We start from the raw sequence: 25766 nt of genomic DNA, 5'->3' as shown, positions 1-25766 counted from the left end.
AATAGCCAGAGCTGAGCTGATCTGAAGCCAGGAGACAGGAGCTTCTTCTGGGTCTTTCATACTGGTACAGGATCCCAAGGGCTTTGACTACTTTCTACTGTTTTCCTAGGCCACAAACAGTTGGATGCAAGTGGAGCAGCAGGGACACAAACTGGCACCCCTATGGGATCCCAGTGCATGCAAGATGAGGATTTATCCACTGAACCATTGCGCCAGGCCCCAGAAGAGTTTCTTAATGGCTAGTCTAAACTCTGGCCCTGGGTTGACTTGATGATGAAGATAAAGGTTGACAAATAACCCTTTCTGGGACTGGCATAATGACTCTACTTGCTGATCTGTTACCTGCAAGTGCCAACATCCCATATGGGCTCTGGTTTGTGTTGTGGCTGCTTCACTTTCCATCCAGCTTCTTGCACATAAGTGTAAGACTCACAAGAGGCTCCTGGCTCTTGATTGGCTAAGCTCCAGCCATTGTGGTCACTTGGAGAGTGAGCCAGTAGATGGAAGATTTCTCTCTTTGTCTCTTCTTCTCTCTGTAAATCTACCTTTCCAATGAAAAACAAATAAATCCTGAAAAAAAAGCACAGCTTCAGGATTTGTGGGAAGGCTGGAAAATCCTACAGGTCTGCCTGTGCATGGTTTCAAGATCATTATTTCTAAGTCCATTTACTCAAGAGATGACTTAAGGGCTGATGTTGTGGCTCAGGGACCTAAGCCACTTCTTGGGATCCCAGCATCCAATATTGAAGTGTACGCTTGAACCCTGCCTGCTCTGCGTCTGCATCACCTCCGTGCTAGTATATCTGGAAAAGTAGCTCAAGTCATTGGGCCTCCTTGGGACCTTCCTTCAGATGGAACTCCTGACTTTGGCCTGGATTAGCTCTAGTCATTGTGGCCATTTGGAGAGTGAACCAGAAGATGAAAAATCTTTCTCCCTCTTTTCCTCCCTTCCTCCCTAACTCTTTATTCTACCAAATAAAGAAATATGAATCTTTGTAAAAACTCTCAAATTCTGAATGTGCTGGCATTGTGGCATAGCAAGCAAAACTGTTGCTGCTTTCCATATGTGGTATGGTTCAATTCTAGTTCACTCTGTTACTCACCCAGTTCCCTGATAATGGCCTGGAAAAAGCAATGGAAGATAGCCTTACCACTCATGTGGGAGACCTGGATGAAGCTCCTGGCTTTGGCCTGGCCCAGCTCTGGTTCTTGTGACCATCTGGAGTGTGAATTGGGAGTGGGAGACTTTTTCCATCTCTCTCTTTCTCCCTCTCTGTAACTCCTGCCATCTCTTCTCTCTCCCGTTCTTTCCTCTGTCTCCCTCTCTCCCTCTCCTTCTTCCTTTTGCTTCCTCTCTCCTCCTTTTCATTCCCCTACCTCAATTTACTCCAATTTTTAAAAAATATTTATTTTTATTACCAAGTCAGATAAACAGAGAAGAGGAGAGATAGAGAGGAAGATCTTCTGTCCGATGACTCACTCCCCAAGTGAGCGCAACGGCCGGTGCTGTGCCGATCTGAAGCCAGGAGCCAGGAACCTCCTCCGGGTCTCCCACACAGGTGCAGGGTCCCAAAGCATTGGGCAGTCCTTGACTGCTTTCCCAGGCCGCAAGCAGGGAGCTGGATGGGAAGTGGAGCTGCCAGGATTAGAACCAGCACCCATATGGGATCCCAGTGGCGTGTTCAGGGTGAGGATTTTAGCCACTAGGCCACGCTGCCAGGCCCAATTTACTCTAATTCTTTCAAATGATCTTTTAAAAATTCTTGATCAATTGCTGTGTGAGAGTTTGGGATATTGGGCTATTGGGTGGCTGAAGTGAAAAAACACAGGGAGGCATTAGAAGCTGGGTGGGGTCAGGTTGCCCCATGATTTTGTTCTAAACATGTGACGTGGAGTGTGAAGGTCATCTGAGTTCCAGGTGGTGACCCTACACTTAGGAATTATCACTAGCTCTGTGCAGATACCTGTTATCTGGTTCTGATGGAAAGGCAGAGTTGAGCTTTCTTTTGATCTGTAGAAGTTTATTGCCTCTAGTTGTGTGCAGGAAAATGTGATGGTTAGTGGTGGACACCTGGGGAATTTTTAATTTGTACTTTGTGAGTGTCGTGCTCAAATTGGTGAAGTCTAATATAATAGAATGGGTGAATGAGTGGGCTACAAAATAGCACATTTACAGAAAATATTTCCTACATGTTTACAGGTATGTTTCTAGGCATCTGTCATTAATCTAAACAAAAATGTAATGTATACATGCCTCTGATGTTTGTAACATAAATGATATGCTGGTCTGTGTGTTTTGTATTTTAAAATATTTCATAAGCCAATTCAAAAAAATCGAAGATCATGCTTCATGTTCTTTCTGCTATGTGATAGTTAATATTAGAGTACCAGAAAATGTGTAAAGTAAACCTATGTTTTTGCAAAAATTTTTTAAAAAGGAAGGAATGAGTGAGATAAACAGAGTGAGAACTGAAGGTCCCCTTGGAATTGTATGTAGAAAATATGTGAAGTGTGTTCCCTTTATATTAATCATCCTCTCTAAAAGGACTTCTTGTATTTATATGTATCACATGGGTACTCTGCATGTATCTAGTATTGGTATATATGTAGGTGTAATATTCTCTTAACATATACATTTTTTCGTTTTATATATTGTGTATACCCATGCATGTCTATTTTAAATTTTATTTATATAAATATTTCTTACTGTATATGTATATAGAGCTGTGTCTCCATCTCTGCTATCACATAGAATGTATATGAAAAGCATTGCATGATATCTTCCCTCAAGGTCTCATGGCAGAAAGGGGGATGGGAGCTCTGCTGTGTATTCTATCTGAAGAGTGACTGTGAATCATTTTGTACGGTGCAGACACTGAAGACCTTTCACCCTGCTGGGGTAAGTGAGGTCTCCAGGTTCCGATGGTGATCTCTGACTTGTCTGATCGTACGATCCCCTGGGCGGAGAGCCTGCAGGCTGTGTGGACATGCACGGTTCCAAGATTGACTCTTTTCCTTTGCTGCCCCTGGATAGGTCCAAGGGTCCTCTGGGCCCCACAAATGTCCCTGCTCCTGTGTTCACTGATATTGATGTGTTTTTCTCATTTGCATATCTACTCTCAACCCTTCATGGCAGACTCGGGGGGAAGGAATCTGTGATGCAGGTGAAGCCTGGTTCTAAGCCAGTATTCTCAAAGTGTGGGAAGTAGGAGGGCTGTGAAAGATCGTGCTGCCTCCCAACCCTTAGAAATTCTGATTCAATAAGTCTGACTGGGCTGTAAGGGGCTGTATTTCTGGCAAGCTCCTGAGAGGGACTCATGTCATTGGTCCATGGACCGCTCCTTGAGGAGCAAGGACTAAGGGTTCACAACGTGTGGATGGTACCTCAGAGCATCGGCAACACCAATGAATTGCTTGGAGTATCTCAGTCTGTATCCTGGAGGTAAAGCATTCCTACCACATGGCAGGTCAGATCCCGATTGTAGAAGAATCTGAAGGCTAACAGGGTAGATTCGTGGGATGTTCAAGTTGCAGATGGAAGATGGAGAAGCAGCCAAAAGTATACCAGGAAGAAGGGTGGATGCATCAGCAAGCAGCTCAGAAGCGCGTGGATCTGAGTGCTGCACTGCCCTCCTTCAGAGTCCTTCACAGTCCTTCACTGAAATAAGCCTGCTTCAGTTCTGAGAATCGGTACCTGGAGGTATTGATGCATTCTCATGCATGGTGGTGCAAGTTGTGAGGACTAAGACATAAAATCAGATTGACAGTATATCGATTGATAGTGAAAAGCAAAGCAGGTGAGAGGAGTGCAAGAGCTGAGTTAGTCTCCTGTGGAAGGCAGACAACAAATGAAACTGGATATTCCTGAGCAACTGACTGGCTCAATAGAAAATAGGGCCACCCATGAGCAATGGGGCTCAGGGTGAGTGCCTTTTATGGAAAGGGAGGCTGGCCCAGGGCCTGGTTTTTCCTGTGTTCCTTTCAGATAGGAACAGTCAGCCTTTCCTGCCTGTCATTGTTATTCTTGTTTCTAAGCTGAACATTCTACTTCCAATCAAGATATTCACGAAGCAACTGCATACTTTAGTCAGGTTGCCTATTGTGTCTTATTTGGAAAGATGATTTTGTATGTTTCTGCTCTGACTCTTTGTTTATGAACCGTCAAACTTTGAAATGAACAATCTTATTTCAAAGTTCCCTGAGTTTAGCAGTGAGCAATTTTCATAGAATACTCATCAAAATTGCTTATTATGTAATTCAGGTGATTTTTTTTATTTGCTCACTGCAACCTGTAAGATAGAAATGATATTCTACACTTTTAATGCAAAATCAAGTCCAGAGAGTCTGTTGCAAATTGAACTGTGTTCTCTAACTGATTTTTGGAATGATATACACCCTAACCCCAGAGACTGAATTACTTAGAAATAATCTTTGCAGAGGCAATCAAGCTAAGCAAAGGCATGAGTGTGGGTCTTGGTGCCTTATGAATAGTCACTTTAAGAAGAAATGTCACTTGAAGACAGGGACACACAAGGACAGTGCCATGTGATGACAAAGGTAGACTAGAGTGATGACAGCTGCAAGTCGAGGAAAAGCCAGGAGTTGGCAACTGCCTCCAGATGCCGAAAGGAAGCATAGAGTGTTTGACCCAGCATTTTGGAGGGAAGGTGGCCCTGTAGTCTCCAGTTTGGGAGATGACTGATTGGCTGCAAGCGCCCCTAGTGGCTGCGCTTTGTTACAGCAGCCTAGGACACCAATACCTAGCATCAGCTTGTTTCCAAACAATTGTGTCCAAGGTTATCCCAGTTGGTGGTGGAGGCAGAAACTGGTTAATGCTTCCTGGGTTCCCTTGGCCTTCAAAGCATCAGTTTCACTGCTGGCATCAGCCTGCAGTCTCTGACCCTCTACCCCTGAGGACTTTCTTTTGGCCCACAAGGTGGAGGACTGCAAGTGCTTAGTTCACTGCTGGGGGAGCAGCCCTCAACCAGTGACAGCTGGAACCTGCAGGGTTTTTGCAGCAGCTTGGGCTTGCAGGTGAGGTTACACTGAGGTGTATTCTCCCAGAGATCCAGAGTGGACCCATGTTTTGAGAACCCACTGCAGTGACCTCCTAACTCACCCTATGTTGCCTCTCTCATCATCCTGGTCCTACTTCTCTGTCCTCCAGCAGGGTTTCCTAGGCCTATCTGCTGATGTAGCTCTTTTGCTTGCCTCTGGGGATCTTCTGGGGAAAACCCAGCCAAGAATAGATCTAAGATTGGCTCCTGTGTTTGTGTTCTAGCCACTCTAGTGCTTTTAGAAATACAAAATGATGTTTTTCTTTTGATTTCTGCTTAAAATGTGAAGTATACAGTCACTAAAATACTTCTCAACAGGTGTCAAATGCATTTGTCTACAGTCACGGAGGGGTAGTTGGATGAGGCTGGCAATCTGCGAATTCTGGGATCAAGCTGTCTCTGTAGGCTCTGATACTTGTCGGGCCTGTACTATGGAAAAGTCTTGTGCATGCTGCATTATTAGATCCCTTGCATGGTTTTGAGACAGGACGGGTTTTTCCATTGGTTGCCTCTTACGAAGAGCTAAATTCTTTGATGTCAAGCATCATGCCTAGCTCATTTGCAAAGACTGAAAAAAACAAAGTCTTGCTTCCAAGACATTCTTTAAGAAAGAACCTTAGGACAGGAGATTAGTAGTGACTTCATGTTGACCTTATTCCCCTGGACTCGTATGATGCTTTGCGCTATAGACTTGACTAGTGGCTAAACAGGAACAGATCTAGTCTTGAGGGTCTGAGACTGGTCAGGGAGGGTGGTCATTTTTCTCATGGTAAAATGTACCTAGCGTAAAATATACATTTTAACCAGTACATGCAAGACTCTGACAGTAAGCATATGTCCCAATGTTGTGTGGTGGTCACCACTATTTCTAAAAAGTTCCCATCATCCTAAGGAAAAAATCTGTAACCATGAAGTTGTAACCCCTCATTTCACAATTCTTATTTTTTGGTAAGTTTTAGGCTACTTTTCCTCTATGAATTTCTATCTTTTCTGCTGTCCCATACAGATGGAATTCTGTAATATTTGTGGCATATAAAGTAGCACATAGCATTCTTTTGGTTTTCAATCTTTTTAAAGGGCTTAATTTGTACTTAATTTACTTGAGGGGAGGTGGGAGACAGAGATACATTAGACATATAGATGGATAGGAAGATGAATTGATCCTCCATCTGTTGGTTTGCTCCCCAAATGCTGAAAGCAGCCGGGACGGCCATGCCAAAGCCAAGAGTTTAACTCAGTTCAGCTCTCCCCTGTGGGTGAAAAGACTGCATCCACCTGAGCCATCCGTGCTGCCTCCTAGGCTGCTCATTAGCAGGAAGCTAGACTCAGGAGTGGAGTTGCTTGAGGACTTGTGTATGGGATGTGGGTGTCCCCAGTGATGCTTTAACTGCTACACCAAACACCCCCTCCCATTAGTCCTTTAAAGGTTGATTTCTGTTCTGCTGGATGCACATCATGGTTATGTAAGTTGTTTCCATTCTTTACTGTTCTAGATAATGCTGCTGTGACTACTGGTACACAAAGGTTGTGTTTGTTTTTACTTCTTGGAGGTAGTTTCTCTGTCTCCTTCTTTCCTCTTCCTTCTTCCTCTTCTTGAGATTGCGCGCAATCTCTGATCTTAGAAATAGGATATAGTGAAAAGGGGAAGGGGCAGTCCGGTGCTTTTGGAGACACCACGCTGTCTGACACTTCAGTCTTCCAGTCCGTCTCTAAGTTTTGGCTTGGACCTGCACTGGGTGAGCTCCTTCTCAGTGCCACACTAGCCAAAGGCAGCAGGCAGCTCTGCTCTAAATTACAGGTTTCTAAGTGCCTCACTCTTCCATGTCCCCATGTTTTGGACTGTGCTTGGGACAGAGGTTCAAAGGCTGCTGGGAATGCCAACATCCCACAGCAGAGTGTCTGAGTTTGGGTCCTGACCACTTTCTTGATCTGATTTCTGCTAAATCACATTGTATGAGACAGTGGTAGGTGGCTCAAGGAGCTGCATCTTGCACACGCATGGGAGAACAGGGTCCAGCTTTTTGGCCTGGTCCAGCTCCAGCTGTTGTAGACGTTTGGGGGAATGAACCAGTAAGCGTGAGTTCACTGTATCTGTCATGCTCTTAATGAATCATTATTTTTACCTTTTCCGCATCTACACTATTCTTCATGTGCTGTGGTATCTGGAATTCTTTCTGCAGGGCTAGGATTTGCTGTCAGGGGCCATGCATGATACTTCTTTTAATGTAGCCTTCTAAAATTGCATTCCTGGGACCAAAAGGATGGCCAGGTTTGGCTCCTGGAAGTGCTTGAGAATGTGGACCAAATTTGAACTTGTACACTGACATGTTTGAATATGTTTCTCTTAGAAATAGGGCAGAACTGGGGAGTGGGAAGAGGTTCAAGCCTTGGGTCTGGGCTCGAGTAGGCTCTCCTGATGCTGCTGTGTTCTGCAACTAAAGGAGATAAAGCACTCAGGCTGAGTTCAGTTGTTGAGGTGTTGTGATGACTTTCCAAGGCAAGAAGATGGAACATGTTTTGTTTAGCAGTTCATAGCTTAATTCACAGCACTTTGGTACTTGGTGTGTGATGTGTGTGGCGTCATTTCTAGCCCTCGCTGAGTCACACAAGTGTTAGGTCCTGTTTTACTCTTCTGCAGTATACTCAATCACATTCATCTGCCCAGATACCAGAAACAAGAATAAAAACACACTAGACAAAGAGGATGATTGGTCAGAATCCTGTTTCCAGACAGACTCAGGGGGTCACTGGGAGATTCCTAACTATGTCCAAAACTCAGCACTTGGCATCATTGGAACAGCTTGTCCTGGTGTGCCCAGGCTGTGCCTCAGCTCCCAGCAGGATTTTGTCCGTGACAGTACCCTCGGTAAGAGGCAAGGAGGCATCCTTTTAGTATCGTCTTGCATCTACTCTTCAAGATAAAATCTTATCCTAGTGCTCTGGCAGAATTCCCCTCTCATCTTGCTGGCCAGAGGCAGCTACTCGATTCACTCTTAGACAAATCACAGGCAAAACAGAGGCGTTGTCCATTTAAGATGTATCCTTGAGAGGTTCCACACATTGCTGCCTGAAAAAAAATACCAAGTTAGTCTCCAATAGGAAGGCAGCATTTGCTTGAGGCTGGGAAGCCATAGCAACAGAGAACAGTTACTTTCCTTAGAATGGTGAAGGAGGATTAATAATTACAAGTAAAGAAGGAAAGGGGCTGAGTTATAGGGCAGCATGGGCAGCTGCTGCGAAGCTGGTACGGAGCAGACTGTGAGAAGAAAATGTCCAAGTGATGATGCGTGGACCTCCTTAGCAAGTGGTGAATGATGAATGGCTCTGCATTTCCTTAGATCTGTGAGATGTTTGTGTTATACAACACATCACTAATAAATAACTGTTGATGGATTAATATGGCTGCTCCCCATCAATATTTTCATGATATCTTTTCAGCAGAATTATCTGTTGCCAGGAGAAGAATCCAGCCTGATTCCTTCTTTGCTTATGAAGCAAAATGATTTGATCTGCTCATTCTGGATATGAAAAGGAATCTAAAGTCACCACTTAAAATCTTGACAAAGAATTCACCTTCTGATTTTCAAGGAGAGGCGGCAGAGCTTGGCTCCCCTTTGTCACACAGCACAGACAAGCACAGCTTTGTTGCAGGACAGTGTGTCTGGTGTCAAGAAGATGCTGCAGATGTGCAAGCTGCTCAGGTGCTTGCCTGACTCTGAGGTTTTCTTGGGCTGAACTATCACTTGCCTGTGACTTGGTTTTTCATCTTAGTAACTGCACAACTGCAGTGTCCTTTTTCTAAGTTTAGAATAATGCATTTTTTCAACCCATAAATATGAGAGTACTTCAAAAGGAGTATGCAAAATAGAATGAAGATGTAAGTTTCGGTGCAAAGCAATGTTTGAGCTGCATGAATAATGTTTTGCCAAATATGTATTTCTGTGAGAGTTCTGAAGAGCATTCAAAATGTTTGACACTAAAATAAACATTTGGTTGGTTCAATATTTCACGAACATTTTAGAGTACCCTCTCATTTGGACCTGTAAACACCACATGGAAAACAAAAGCTTTGGAGACTGCGATTGCATTTCAGTCACCACATTGGAACACATTCCTGATAAGGAGCATTTTGGGGGAGGTAAGGCTTTCCTAGGTAGATAAATAACCTCCATGTTGAGAAATCACAAGAGGCAGGATGTCCCTACTCTCTGGACTGCTTGGCTGTTCTCTTAGAAGCGTGGCCATGGACCCAGGGTCTGTATCCTCCCAGAGCTGGGAAGAAGAAGGGGCCAGATCCTAAAGGCCAGAGTCAGGAACTGGCACAGAATTAAGTCTAGTTTATGCTCAAGTAGTTGTAGAAATTGATGTTAAGGGAATGAACACAGTTTTACCTTCTGAGAGTAGGAGTTACAAAGGATCATGGTGCCTTGTGTTAAGGCCACCACTTCCACAGCAAGCGTCCAGCACAGCAGTTAGTCTTATGCCGCTACTTGAGGAACTTTGTATTCCATATTCCATGTTTGGTTATGAGTCTCTGCTTCACTTTCCGTTCTGGCTTCCTACTAATACATACTGCGGGAAGCAACAGTTGGTGGTTCAAGTACGAGTCCTTGTCTTTCACATGACAGACCCAGACTGAGTTTGGAAAGTGAATTATTTCATAGTTAAATGCGCACATAATTAGGTGCTCACTAAGCACCAAGTTGATGTATGTCGAGTAGGTACCAAGTCTGTGAGTGGATGACTTTGGTCATATAATTCCCCCAACAGTTCAAATAGGATGTATGAAACCCTCACCCTGAATATCTATCCCTCTGGTTTTTTTTTAAATACTGTCATTATTGCTGCTAACTTCGAGCTGAGAATACAGCTAATTATCACAGATTCAGCCTGTGAAATTGTAGCTCCAAGCTGTGTGTCGGCAACACCATTGTGGCTGAGACTTGCCTTGTGCAAATGCTCCGAGTAGCCTCTCACACAAATTCCTAGCTTTGATGTGAAAAAAACTGGAATAGGAAATAGCTAAGGAAGAGACATTCACGAGGGCACAGCTTTGTGAATGCAGAGAAGGAAATGTGTGCATGTCTTACTGTCTGTGGTGGGAGGGTGTTGGAGAGCCAGTGCTGACAGTGAGGCGGTAATTCCGAGGAAGTGGACTGAGTGACTTATCGCCTGTTGGTTCAGAGCTGGCAAATCTGTTTTTCGGAGTGCAGCTAGGATCAAGCTACAGAATAATGTGCTGCTTTTTTTTCTTTTCTTTTTTTTTTAACCTGCTCCCAAGTCCTTATGGGGTCCCAGAAGGGAAAGCTGAGTAGAACAGGAAATAAGAGAAACCCACGTCCCAGATTCTGCACATATCGCAGATAGAGAGGCTGTAAGATGGACCCTTGGTAGACCTCAATGTCCAGATGAAATTAGTGACACATCTGCATTAATGAGGGCAGACCTCACCGGGATGATGAGTCTATTTCTTTTTGGAAGAAAAGGATATCAGGGAAAATGATGGCATTTCAGAAGAGAGGCAATTCCCACAATCCTTTTTGTGGAGCACAATGGTGTTGTTTTCCTTTGTGACCAAGATAGCAATTAGCGTGCTCATAATAGCACAAAGGTGGCGGAGAGCAAGAGGCTATCGGGAAGGTACATGCTGTTGGAGAGCTAAGCAGAGAAGGGAGGTTCCTGGCTTTAAAATAGAAAATCTCTCTTTATAGGAGACTTCAGACCCACTTTGTCAGTAGCTTTATGCTGATTGAGGTGTTTAAAGGACAATGTTTTTCCTGGTACCTTACCAGGATTAATACAAAGCAAACGTGTGTATCATTGCTGGAGAGCAGAGCATGAATTTGAAAGATTTGGTTGCTGTAAGGCTCCAGTTGTATCTTTTGGTGATGATTTTTCTATGTTGTATATTTTACCATTCCTCAGTTTTATTTTAGATTCTGTCTTACCTATTATGATACCCCATTTTCTTCCCTCTGTTTTAGTTACAAAAGTAACCTGTTTGGTTTCAGGAGAGAAAAGAAATGCTTTGTTGGAAGTTGTGACATTTTCAGGAAGTCATGTTGAGACTAAAGAAATAGGAATCAAAGAGGTGATGTGTAACCGAGATCAATGAGGAAAACCAGGAGCATCCCAAGTCTGCTGATGCGGCCGAGACTCAGGACACAGACCCATAGAATTAGGAGCGGGAGTTTTCATCTTTGAACTCAGATTTGTTTTTCTCTCAATGACCCTTAGCCCTTTTCACAATATAACCGTTCTTCTGGTTTTTCAGATTGGAATAATCTAGCTCTATGTCTTTTTTCCCCCCTCTCTTTTCCTAGGATTGGATCTTTAAATGTGTCATTTATTTCCATCTCTGTATACTTACCCCAACCCTTCTATCCATCTTATTGTGTTTTTTCTTTTCATGTCCAGTTTGAAGTGAATGCTTGGCTTTGTTCACATATTCAACCTGCATTGAAGGCTCTTAGGATGCACTTTTCGCCCACTGTGGGATTAGAATTCAGGAGAAGCCTTGAGGTCTGTGGGAAAATAGATTTGAAACTGATTCGCAAAGAGGATTAATGGTTTTTGTGATAATAAATGAGACAGATGTGGGAGAGGTTAGGTTCAAAAATTTGTCCTGGAGGAATATGGGAAGAAGGTACAGGAAAAAAAAAATAACCAAGCAATTGAAATCTTGGTAAATCCAGTACCCTGGGCAGTCAAGAAAGCTCAGTTTCAAGGAGCTGCTATCAAATACAGCAAAGTGGTTCAGCCCAGAGGGGACAGGAGAAGAGCTGGTAGAGTTGGGTTTCTAGAACAGGACCTTTCAGGTTTCACAGAATCTTAGAGAAGGACGTGGAATGAATGCAAGGACTGATGTGTGGAGCCAAAGGCTAAATGAATGATAGTAAGCATTTTCTAACAGGGTCTGAAAATGTCTCTCATTACCAGCAGCTGTATTCCCTTTCTAGTCTGGCTGTCTCTTCTGTCCCAAGAACAGAGCCAGAAGAAAGGCCCTGAGGGTCTGTAACCTTCCCAAGGAGTGAGTGATGTCTGGGTTGACCAGAACAGCCAGAATGGGTAACAGAGAGCAGAAACTGCCATCGGTGAAGCTGAGGCCATTTATAATGCAGGGAGAGAAAGTGGAGTAAATCTTAACCTGGCTCCTCATTTCTTTTTGCTTTCCTACACCTAGTTATTTAAAGTTCGTACCTCAATGTTGGTGGAGGAAATATGGTGAGAATCCTGATACCCCTAGGCATCCCCCTTCCACCTCTCACCATCTGTGAAGACTAGCTCTTAGATGTTTCTACATCTATACCCATTTAGCTACCCATCCCCATCCAAAGCTTAAGGGATGTTATTTTTAAAGATTTATGCATGCTTATATTTATTTAAAAGGCAGAAATGGAGAGAGAGAGGTGAGGAAGGAGAGAGCAAGAGACAGAGAGATTGATTTGATTTATTTGTTCACTATCCAAATGCCTACAATGGCTGAGATTGGGTCAGGTCAACTCCTGGACGCAGTCACTCCATCCTAGATGCCCACATGGGTACAGGGACCCAAGCACATGAGTCTGCTGCTGCTGCTTTTTCAGCTGCATTAGCAGGGGACTGTATCAGAAGTGGAGTGGTGAGGATTCTGGTGTCCCAGGCAGTGACTTAACTGGTCCCACGGGAATAGCGTTCACCTGCTTTAACTTGAAAGAAAGCATCCCTTTGCCTTCAGATTACTGTATCACCCCTCTAGTCTCCCTCCGTGGATGTAGGACTTTGAAGACAAAAGCTGCACCTGTGTTTCTCATAGAAAGTTCCCCGCACCAACACTCATGTGGAAACACGTCCATGCACACCTGTTCCTCTCTCCAGCTAGAATGGAGTCAGTTTGATCACATGCCGTGGGACTGGCCTGCCTTCCTATTCCATATCATCCCTTGGCACAGTTGAAGAGGAGGAAACCAAAGTACAGTAAACTACAAATAAATGTTTCTAAATGCATTCAGTTCTTAATATGAACTCAGTTAATTACTTGAATGGAAAAAGGGAGGAGTAAATAGAGGGAGATAATAAAATATTAATATGTCCAGCTTCAGCCAGCTAAGAAAGTTTAATTTTTCTCCCTTGCTTGACTGTCAATCCATGACTAGTAGGTTCTTTGTATTGCCTCTATATTGTCACCTCAAATTGCCCAATATCACACTAAATGTATGTTCATCAGTGCCATATTTATATGTTGGTTATATCGTGAACACATTGGCACTTCTTTTTAAATACTTATCAAAGCAAGTGACTACCTTTATTCTTATGAGAAGAGATCATATGGATGTAAAGACTCGTTAGGTTATCGCCACGTCAGAGGAACCAAAGGAAACCGCAAGCTGTCCATTTGAGTGAAATGGCCTGCCCTAGCACTCATCTGAATTGTTAGGAACTCCGAGGGGAAGCAATGTCACATGTGAGTCATGTGTTGTCTCGTCTCCTATCTTCAGTGAGCCCAGAAGTTCACCTTTACCTTTTCTCTTTCATCTTGAGCTTCAGTTTCCTTGGGACTGTGCTCCTGGCCTGATTAGTAGGAGCTGCATATCCTGTTTAAAACTTCTTTACCATCCAAAACAGAAAACTGTTTTCATTTGGAATAGGAATACTGGACAGTATTTGTTTTTAGTAGAGAGGAAATAATTTGGTGATTTTTAAAAAGTCATGTCATGGTTTCAAAGAATCCCAACTAACCTATAGTCTTGGCAGGGATTGAATTCTGAGAGGATTGAAAGAAATCTCTTCTATCAGGTTTGGGAGGCTGTCCTGGAGACCAGGATGAGGAATAAATCCATTCTGCTCCCTTGTCCTCTGTGACTGCTAAAGGTGCAGGGGAGAATGGCTTGCTAAGAAAAGGCATCATCTGGGAGTTGTTTGTTGTGATACTGAGAAGTCGTCAAAATGTTATGCTAGTATTGACAATAACAAATTCCCTATCTTCATATGCCGTACAGACCTTTTTGCCCAGTGCTTCCATTGTCAGTGGGAACCTGTGTATGGCATACGTTTTGTGCATCTTACTGGAAATATTTTAGAAAGATGATGTTCAACTTCAGAGTTCTGAGGAAAGCAACCCTCCAAGAAAGAGCCTTTTTAGCAGAAAATTGCGGTTTATTTCGTTCATGTAATTGAGATGATGTTGGCTAAAATATCTTTCTGCTGAAAAATCCCTAATGTATTAAAGACTGTTCTCACATAAGATAACTAAGACATTGCAAGCTCAAATATTACCACCGAAATGATCTCCATCACCCAGGATGCACATTCACAATGTATCGTTGGGGGATGGTCATACCTTTTCTTCTCTGAGTCTTGAAACAAGCTAGATCTTATGGTAAAAGTTAAAGGGAGATACAAGGAGTCTGGGGGCTATTCCTCCTCTCTTCCTGGAAGACATCTTGACTAATGACAACAAATTCAAGAACACTTTTAGGAAAACAAAGTAACTTTTAAAGAATGTATTCTGAATTTTATAATGGGATCTTCAGTGTAGATGCTTTAACAGGTATCCCTGGGAATATCAGATTGAATTCTGAGTGAAAACAAACTACACATGGGATGAAGAACATATTCGATATGAACTTCTTGTGTTGGTCCAGATGTTTTTGGGTGGTAATGATAAAAGCTGAAATTGAAATAGGAATGTGTTAATTCCTTCGAGTAGTTAGGATGACCTTAACAAACTTTGTGGTGACAGAACAGGTTAAGCTGCTGCTTGGACTGCTGGCATCTCATGTGGTAACAAGTTCAAGTTGGTTGCTGCACTTCCTCTCCAGCTCTCTGCTAGGGTCGCTGGGAAAGCAGTGACCAGATGGCTTGACTGCTTGGGTCCCTGCACTCATGTGGGAGACCCAGATAGAGTTGTAGGTTTGACCCTGACTGTTGTGGCCATTTGGGGAGTAACCCATGGATGATAGATCTCTCTGTCTTTTTTCTCCCTGTGTCTGTCTCCAACTCTGCCTTTCAAACAAAATAAAATTAAATAAATTCTAAAAAGAAAAGCCACCAGCTTTTGTGTAAATGAATGGAACTCCCATGCACAGTGGCTATAAATGTGGAATGGCAGGGTCAGTATGAAAAACAGTTTGGCAGTTTCTTACAAATGTTATCTTATGACCCAGCAATCCCACTCCCGGGCATTTACCTAAATGAACTGAGAAGTTATGAATACGAAGATTGATTATAGCTTTATTCTTAATTGCCATAAACTAGACATAGCTCAATGCCCTGTGTAAGAAAAACAGATACATAAATCTTGGTATATGTAGGTAATACAGTAACAACAAGAGCAAGGAATGGACTATGGAGACACAATCATATGGATGTATCTTAAATACATTGTGTGAAATGAAGACATGAAATTCCATAGATCATGTATCATCATGGTTTGTGATTCTATTTACATGAAATTTTTGCAAAGGGCAAACCATGGAGGCAGAAAACAGATCAATGGACTGCTAGGAAGAGGATGGCTACAAAGGGACATGTTGGAATTACTAGAGGTGATGAGATGTTCTAGCTCCTCATGGTGGGGGTGGAAACACAACTTGTATGCACACCAATATGTAGAACTATACAGTTCACACACATACTCTCCCTTTCCTGTGATTTTCAGCGGTCACATATTCTAATATGGAGAAGAAGCTTCAAAAATTTCATAAATAATGGAATTAAAGTCAGTTTATTTTGGTGTAAAAATTTTGAGACCGATGAGTAGATTTTGGTAATATGCCTATTTTAGTAATGTTATATTTCTAACATAAGTTTTATTTGTCTTCAGTTAGTTTCATAAGTGTTATATCATTTTTAGTCCAGTGTGTTTTTTTTTTTTTATTTTTTTTTTTTATTGTTGCTTACATTATATTATGTAGTACAGTTTTATAGGCGCTGGGGATCCCCCCCACCAGTGTGTTTTACTTCCTAAGCATCATGTTTACATTTTATTTGTCAACATACAGTTCATATATTTCTTATGTAGGATCCTAAGAATATGAAAATATTTTTCTCCCTCTCTTCCTTTCTCTTTCACTTTTTTTGTGATAGCCTTCTTTTAATTACAGGTTAAGTGGTCTTCTAAATAAAGAATTCTATAATTATTTTTATAATATGAATTTTACATCAACTTTCTGCAGATCCCTGGTGTTGGATATCGTGTGCAGAAATAGTAAATGCACTAGACACAGGTATCAGTTCACATCAACGTAGCTTATTGGTTTCAGAGAAAAGGAGGAAAACTCCTGTTTCCATGTTCATGCATATAAAATCTCAGGGCAGGATTCACCTGGCCCAGTGTGGGCTATGTGAAATCCCTTGGCCAAGGGTTTGACCATACTTACGGAGTACTGTTTTAGGTTATCTTACACAAAAGGTAGGGCTGCTCTGAGAGCTAGGAGGTAATGTAACTTAGAAGTGATTAGGCAGATTAAAAAAAAAACTGCACACTCTACAACTCATATATTCAATCTTCCATATATAGGACATGGGGAGCAGGTGGATCAGGGGCCAGCATTGACTGGAATTTTCATGCAATAAATTGCTACCAGTGATAATGCTTCATCAATTAAATCTGTCCTTCCAATCCATATCAGAATCACTGGTGGGTTAAGAAAACAATGTTGTTGATTGGTCATATCCTTGTCGTAGCTGTTACTGTTACTGAGACTATTGCTAAATTTATTTTTCTGGATCACAAACTTCATGGAGAGTCTAATGAGAACTTCATACTAGCTCCTTAGAAAATGAGGTAGACATGAAGTTATACAACCTACTCCATCTCTGGTGGTTCTTAGGACAGCTTATCCAGACCAAAGTTATGGAAACATTAGCCTGTGTTACTGTTCCCTGGAAAGCTTGTTAAGTACACACTGCTGTGTCCCACCCTACAGTTTCTGTTCCATAGGTCTGAGAAGGCATTGAAATTCTGAATTTCTGGTGCAGTGATCTGGTACTGTTGGTCTGGGGACCAGTCTTTGAAAACCACAGCTTTAGACCCTAGACAGTTTCATCACTAGCATGTCCTATATAATGCTTCTTCGACATTGTGAGCTTGTTTTCAGGCTGTGATTTAGCTATGAAAGTCTAACTTTGAGATTATTGTAACTTCTTCATTCTCAATGCCTCTGCTACAAGCACTATTGGTGCTGTAATTTGGATATTTAGTTTAGTATCCTCTAAAGGCAGATCATGTTAAAGGTTTGGCCCTAGGTTGGTACTATTGGGAGAGAGAGGGAACTTGATCCAGTTCTAGTGTTCAGGAAGTTGGCCTTTTGGGGGAGATTCTTAGTTTTGGTGGGTGTATCTTTAAAGGGTTGCTCTCATGAGAAGATTGGTTATGTAAGTCCGAGTCAAGCCCATGTGTTCCCTCTGTTTCCAGCCCCACCATGTGCTCTTTGGTCTGCATTCGTTCTGCCATCCGCCAGCTCCATCCAGTGCCAGACTGATGTGGCAGCAGAAGCTTCTACTGTGGTCTTCCAAAACTGTGAGTCAAGATAAGACAACTTCCTTCCTTTCTTAGTGGTTTTGCTCAGATGTTTTAGTTATCCTAAGTAATAGAATTGAAAATAAAAGCAATGAGATTTAAAAATTGTTAAGGTATTGATTAATATCATAGAGTTAATCTACTTAAATTATGAAATCCATTCTTTCATGAAATTGAAGGAGAGGAGAAATTGGTCTTTAAAATTATGCTTAAATATCTCCCTGCATAAAATTAAACAATCAACAGTGCATATTTATTTTTTCCTTGCAAATTGAAATCAGATTATTCTAGCAATTTTATTCTTGTTTTTTGTTTAGTACTCTACATATTTCCTCTTACCATTGGACACTCCCCAAACTTTAAAGACAAGCTTCTTTATGGAAGTGCAAGGCGTGGTTGTGTGAACATATCAGAATTCACAGAAACTTTTCACATGTTAGTAATTGAAGTGTTTGATTTCCAGAGTTTGATCATTATAGATAATGGCTTGATCAAGTCCTGAAAATAAACTCTGTTTTCCTCAAAGTTGTTCCTGATAGAACATTTGGTGGATCAAGCGGTACAGGCCTTTCATTTTTGTAACTTTTTGGATGAAATGAATAATTTGTTCCCGTAAAATCAAATTGCTTCTTTGTGATCCATCCTTCTGGGTTAAATTTTATTTTTGCACTGATTTTATCATTGAGAAATTTTTTCATTGCGTGTGTCCCAGGAAGTAGCGTTACCCTGCAGCTTATTATTGTCAGGATTTTAAACCTACCAGCCATTGGACTCTTGAAGGAGCAGAGTTTATTATCCATAGATCTATGCTTCAGAGAGGGTCGTATGATCATCAGCATCACATATACCACCCATCAAACTGCTGTTGGCTATTGCTGTTTGGAAACTATGAGCAACTAGATTGCTGCTTCTTTTAGATCAAATAGTTCAACCTGGATGTGCCATTCATTCTGATCCCTGGTTTTCAACATGCTGATTTTAACCATGGTCCCAACTTCCATTCTCTGTCATATCATCTTGTGCATACCAAAAGGTCCTGTTGAAACAAACAAAGCAAACGCCAGAGCAGGAGAACAGTTTGTTGTGAGAAGTTGGGACTTGTATTTGGCTGATATTTTTGTGGTACAATCTATTTGAAAATGATGTTTCCAATTCCCTTTTATTGCATGTATCAGAATAATTTTAATTAATGGGGTGTTTGGGCTTTTGGTGTTAGTCTATCTTAATCTGAGTCAACGGCCAGTCTGTAATGGCTACATCTGGCAGACAGCTTTCCTTTCTTTACATAGTCTGTGTGCTCTGATTATGTAGGTGACTTGACCAGTAGAATAGTTCCTGAAGGGAGGGCAATGTTAGAGGAAGTGCCGATATATCATCGCCCTAACCCCTTTAAGGATGTCTGGCTCTGGTTTCTAGTTTCTAGCCAATTTGCTTTTTAATTAAAATCTAAAAGGCAGCTTATTAGGGAAATGGAAAAAAAGGAATAGAGAAATAGAGAGGCCTTGGAAATGATTGTGTAACTCAAAGCTGAAGACTGTGTGTTTCCTTTAAGACCCTTTCTCTGGAGCCTGGGTGGTCCCTGGGTTGGTCCAAGCATCTGTGTGTCCCACTGATAATTGTGAGGAGGCTCTGACTGTTTAGTACCAAAAGCACTCTAATTCCACCGTTGGTTGTCATCCAAAGCTCCTTCACTCTTTCTCTTTTTTTAGAAGACGAAAATAGAAAATGCAGTTTATGTCTCAGCACCAGCTCCATTAAGTTCATGGTATTTTTGTGAGCGATGATGCTAGCCAATGCATCCATCCTTAGAGAACTGAGGATATGCAACCATATCAATGCAATCTTTTTTTTTTTTTGTAATTAGTAACATTGAGAAAATGGATACCCTTTATGGAATTTTTTTGAAAAGCAGCAAAATATTGTGGGTAGATGCCAAGTGATTTCCCATTCAGATTCTCAAGCAATTGACTTTGTTTTGATGACAGAAATGAGGAGGTACAAAGTCATGGTGGTTGAAGACTGTTGAAGCTTTTCCAAGCACTTTTCTGCTAAAGCTTTGGCTAATATCCTCAGGACACTCAGTGGATGCCATCAGTCTTTGTTCCTGGAGAAAGTTTAAAAGCAAAATTACTTCAGCATTTCCCCCAAATTCTTGCCATGACCTTGTTTTCGATAACCTGTGAGCTGTCTTGCTTTGTACCTCTGATCTATGTAGTTTAGGATTTTTATTGAGGAATTTTTAAGGACTTCCCAGGGGACAGGGAAAGGAACATGATGGGGCAGAGGGAGAATTTGGGCTGGCATTGGGTCTCCACAGATGCCTCTGTTGACCCTTAGGTGTGCTCTGGAACCGAGAGAGCCCTGCAGAACTCTCTGAGTCAGGAGTTACATGGTCAGCCTTTACATCAGCCTGTGACATGCGTTGGCTACAAGTTGTCTCCTGGATGGAGCCAGATCTGAGTCAATTCCTGGGAGAGCCCCAGCTCTGCACTCTCAGCAGGTGCTGGCCTTGATCGATGGGAAATGAGGGTTTTACACCTGGTGGTGATTGAATGTAGTATTCCAGAATCCATTGGAACCTGTGTTACTGCAGGCCCACAGCTCTTTGGTTGGCCAGTTGTTGCATGAAATCTATCTGTGCAAAGTATGTAAGGGGGGTGGATTTTGCAGGGTCTGGTGATTTGGGGAATGGTCTTCTGCTCTTTGGCTTAATCACTTCTTTTGTTCTTTCCCCAACTCTGTTGCCATCAGTCCCTTTAAAATCACAATTGTTGAAACAATCCAATGTAAAAACTAAAATAAGTTTTTAACTATGACATCAACCGGGTCTGAAAAGAAGGAAGGCATGGAGACTGCTACCCTTTTGGAAAGCTGATTCATTTAGTTGCTGTCACTTTCGGGGCAGAACCTGACTTTCCCAGTAAGTCTTTCTGCTTCCTTGAAGGTTTTTGTTGTCAGCATTGTTGTTACAGGCAACAGTCCTTACTGCCTTTAGACCCAGGCATGTTGGGGGAACCTTCCCATTCTCTCTTAGTGAGTCTGCATGGCAAAGTGATGTACCTTCTCAGAACCTCCTCTCTTTCTCTGAGACCAAACAGCAGGCATTAGGAGCATGGCTGTAACAGGTTACCATGCACTTGAGGGTTTTAAGCAGCATACAGGTACCATCCTACATTTCAAGGGGCTGTCAACCCAAAGTTGTGTTGTCAAGTTTGAGATCCTTTCTGGAGACTCCAGGGGAACAGCCCTTTTCTTCTATGGTCTGAGATGCTGCATGCCACGTGTACTCTTCTTCCTTTAAAGCCAGTGATGGTTTCTCCCATTATGTCACTCTGATTCTTAACCCTTCTGTCTCTCTCTTCTACTTCAGAGATCCTTGAGATTATGCTGACCCTCCCAGATAATGCTGGGATAATTTCATTATTTGAAAGTCAATGAATTGGCATTTTAATTCCATCTGCAAACATAGTTCCCCCTTATTCAAGACAAGGCAAAGGGAAAGCTTATCCATTGTCCACTGTAGCTTTTGTTGAAACACATTGATAATAGATTAATTGGAGAAAAAAGACATGTGGCTTTGTGAATATGCCCAGAAAATATGCCACACAAGGGTCAGATAATTAAAGCTTGAATAATCTCTTTCTAGGAGACAAGGAGATGGGGGACAGGAGCTGTTTTGGAAGACATGAGCCCAAAGAGCAGATGATGTTCAGGGCCAAGGTCCCCATGGCTTCTGCAGGAGAAAGGATGTGGAAAGATGGAGGGAAGAGCTTCATTGTAAACAAAGGGCAGCTTATTGAGTGCCTCAGGTTCACCTGCCACCCCTCAGAGCTGCAAAACAGATGCTAAGTCTGCAGATGGTGAAGTCTTGCGGTCACTCTTCTGTGATGGCTTATCTTCCTGATTACATGAGATGCTTTCTTGCAAGAGAGTTAAGCCAAGTGCATTTCTTTTGGAAAAAATAAAAGTTTTCTTCTGTTCTTAAGGGAACTTCAGAGACCTTCCCTGTGTTTGTCAGAGAGGGAGGGAAGGAGGGAATCGAAATTCCAGCCTTGACTCAAAGACAATTTTTTAGTCTTTGCAGTTTCCTCTCATTGAAAAGATTTCATTATTTCAGTGTTAGACTTTAGGGCATCACTTTCTGAGACTCAGCACCTTCAAGATAACATACAAATAGGTTCTGGATGCTAGAGGATGGCTGTATAGGGTAGCTGATTGTTCTGCCTACCATGCCAGGACTCCAGGAGCCTCTGCTTGAGCTGACACCAGCCTGTTAAGTCCCTGCTCTGATCCCGAGAGAACCCTTGGACTGGAATGCAGCTGTTAGTGGCTGTTGAGGAAAAGAGCTTGGACCTGTGGGTTGGAGGTCCACAGGGGTGCATACCATACCTCTGGGTGTGTGAAGAGGAGGTGTGGGAGCAATGTGAAGGAGGTGAGCCACCCCCTGGACGCGCCTCTATTTGCACTCTCACCCTGGGCCTTGCAGGTTTGGGGGCAGGTCTGTATCACTAAAAGGAAAAGTTGTATTTCAGTTTTCCAATCCTCTAAGTTCTTTGATTCTTTTGAAAAATTAAATGACAGATGTTTTTATTCTGTTGGTGCATTTTACATTGCTTTATTGGTTAGCTTTAATTATTTCTGGAACAAATGGGGAATAAATAAAACAAACTTTTCAAGTTTACTGGAAATCTTTTTCTTTATACATGCAAGCTCAGAAATATAAAGTCGTGTTAACTTTATAATTTCGCTTAATTACATGATGGATGATTTATGTCCTGGGGGAAAGGGGACTCATAATGTGGTTACCTTGTTGTCTTGAAAGTTGAAATAATTAACACAAACAAGATCTCCAGGCCTTCTTTGTTCTATAGCATTTCCACGGCAATAAGGACATAACCACATAAAGTGCGTTTGATACTCTGAGCCACAAAGCCTGGCATTCAACTTCAGTGATTCCAAATCTTGCCAAGTGGAGGGGACACATCAAGAACCTCCCTAAAATAACAAGTGGCCCAGGAACAAAAACATAAAAGAAGAACTAGCCAAGGATTTAAACATCTGCGTTTTTATAATTCTAAGAACTTGACACTTTTGTATTCTGAAAATCAGTGAGCAGTTTGTCAGGTTTTTCCTTTTTTATTCTGAATAAATAAAAACATGCATTGCCGTCCCATGTAGCGATGCAAGGCTCAGAAGGGGCAGGTGCAACCTAAGTGTTTGTTTCATTTTGTTAGTGCTGCTTTCCCATTGTTCTTTGTTATTTGGCTAAATACTTCTTAGGATGAGAACTTCACCTCTTTTTACCCTGAATCCCAACTTCCAAACTGCCAAGGGAGTGCTTGCTCTTTGTCTGATGTTTTCTTGGGAAGTTTAACTTGGCAGTTCCTAGGAGCCGACCCTGAAGCTGTGTGCTGTGTTCCAGAGCCTTTTCCTGGGAGTGGACTTGAGGCGTATCTTCTGTCTCTGGTAGCACGTGTAAGGTTGGTAAGTGGCTGATTAACTGTTAAAAAAAAAATCATTCAAAGCAAGGGCTTGTAAAAAAATGATTCATACGTGCTGTAAGCATTTTAATTTTAACTTAAAGCATATAAATTGGCATTCATTTGCCTAACTTGGATGTAAAGCTGAAGTCTTTCTTTGACTCTGCCTCCCTTAATTGGTGCTACATGTTGACTTCCTTAATAAATCACACCCTTAATGCATCCCCTTGGATTTCTAACTTCAGTTTCTTTACATTGGAGCAAGAATTAAAGTGACTTGCAAGGCAATCTGATTGAATAATCTTTCTAGATTGTTAGGATTTTTCTCTAATACTTTTAAAGATTTTTTTCAGCCACGCCTATTCAACAAGTAATGTTTGTTGGCTCATTTTCAACAAATCTGTCTGAAGTAGTCAATTTTCTTTTCCTCCCAACATCTCTTTCTTACTGCATTCATATTTCACTGACTTTGCATAAACAAAATGTAGAAAACAATTTGTGAGCACAGTTATAATAACAATTAGAATTCCGACATATTTACAATATGCCCTGTTAACTCTGGGCGGACACGTACAGCATCAAGGCGGAATAGGAGAGGGTTGGCTCACTGGAGAGAACCTTTTGACTGAAGGGTGGTGATGTTTGGGGCACTGCCACAGATGCTGACCATGCCCCGCACTGGGAGCCTGGCCCCTTTGAATATCACCCGGAATTTTGATACCTTCCTCCCTTCAAGCATCAATGTCTTGCTGTTAAGAGGAAGTCTAACTGGTAGAGAGCAGGTGTCCCAGCAACAGTCCTTTATGAATGAGATGGATGAGGGATGAGGTGTGATGGAGAACTACTTTACTCTCTGTGTTTCAGGCATTGGGTCTGAAAGCAGCAGCAATCCAGTCTGCCTTTCAGCTGCACGCTGTGATCACCTGCATGTGACGCCTGCTTTCCTTTTGAGTTCCATTCTCTTCTGAGTCTCTCTGGTGTCACTTCCCGTCTAAACAGCTTGCTCCCAAATCCTTTACTCTGGAGCTTCCTTTGAGAGGCCCCAAAACGAAGGCTCTGGAAGCAGTTTGGTTTATCTTTGTCTTCTTTGTACTACCCTAGTTCTCTTCATTAGTCTTTGCCACCCTCTGTGGCTCAGTTTTTATTTCCTGTCCTGATTCCTACCTAGTTTTGCTTGGTCCATCAGTTGGTTTTTGGTCCCCGCTGTGCAAACTTACCGCTTAGCTGAGACCCCTGGGTTAGATTCATGCTCCATCTTTTTCCTCCCCACTGTTGGCTGAAGTCATGGCCCCAGGCCTGTCTCTCACATGTGCAGTGCAGGTGGCATTTCTAATGCATGCCATTATGACTATATTCCTGTAAAATTTACCTTCCTACCACTTAGAGTCATCTAAATGTTTTTCTTCCAAGATACACAATATTGAATTCATGTTCTTTCAGAAGCAGGAGAAAACTATTGTACTCTGTCTCCCCCATTCTTAAGAACAAGTGTTTGGATTGTAAAGTGATTGAACCACACTCTATTCTCTCTTATTAATGGAAAATTGGTCATAAATTGCCGAGGCGTGACTAGCTCATTTCCCAACACAGCTGCACATGCTTTATGCTGGGATCCCTTTTGATTTTTCAGAATGAAAGAGAGCTCTACAGAACCGACACCTCTAAACACTGCCTCATGTCTCTTCTTGTAGGGAACAACAGTTTTGAAGGGATACCAGGTGGGGATAGTGCCACCATCGGACCAGGTGCTTTCCTGGAAGTTCACATCTTTATTTTCTAATAGTACAGTGGATTTAACTGCAAGCTTTGAGAAGGCAGTTTTTGAATATTTCTCATTTTTATCCTTTTAAAAACTGATCTAAAATGCATGTGGGGCTGGGGAAGGGCTCTGTTTTTAATGTGTCATAATTCATAATAATCTCATTTTAAATTCACGTTACACTTTATAAAACATCTTTACCCATTAATTATTTATTTTAATCTTTCAAACATCCTGGCCAAGTATCTATTAGCATTGTCATTGTTTTGGATGAAGAGGTTCAGCTAGATTTACAGTTGTGCTCAAGCACTTAATCAATAAAAAAAGACACTGCGGATGGCATCTTCCGACGTTGTGTCCATTATCCCAGTAAATATCTGCATTTTATCTCCCCCGGAAATGGCTTTCCTCCTGGGAACAGCTGCCCCCTTGGGAGGCTGTTTCTTTCTGATTTCAGAAGAGAGTTGCTGTCTACTGTGCCCGACTGAGACCGCATTCACAGGTTTCATAATGGACACAACAAAGAGATTCCAAAGCCAGCAAATTTTAAAAACAAAGGTGTCTATGTGAAAGGCAGAGAGAGGGAGAGACAGCAATCCCCTGTGTCCTAATCTACTCCCCGAATACCCACAGTGGCCTGGGCTGAGGGCGGATTCCGGGACTAACGCCCATCTCCAGTGTGCGTAGCAGGAACTTGATTCCTTAAGCAATCTATTATCTGTATCGCCTGTTATGGTCTTCTTGTATTCAAGCTATGTTCAGGAACCAGAGGCAAGTGTCTAGCCCAGCTCTTCCAGCCTAGGGTGTGGGCATCCTAAAGCAATGTCATGATCACTAGGCCAAACATATTCATTTGTAAGTTTTTCTAGTAAAAACCAAGAAAAGGAGGTTGTTCCCTATCTGGGATAAACGTCAAAGCCCATCTCTGTTCCCAATCTCAAGAGAAAGGCAGTTTTGTCCATGGGAGT

The sequence above is a fragment of the Ochotona curzoniae genome, unplaced genomic scaffold (genome assembly GCF_017591425.1).
Source record: "Ochotona curzoniae isolate NIBS_2020 unplaced genomic scaffold, NIBS_Ocur_1.0 contig_3520, whole genome shotgun sequence".
NCBI lineage: Eukaryota > Metazoa > Chordata > Mammalia > Lagomorpha > Ochotonidae > Ochotona > Ochotona curzoniae.
Note: the sequence above shows the minus strand (reverse complement) of the source record.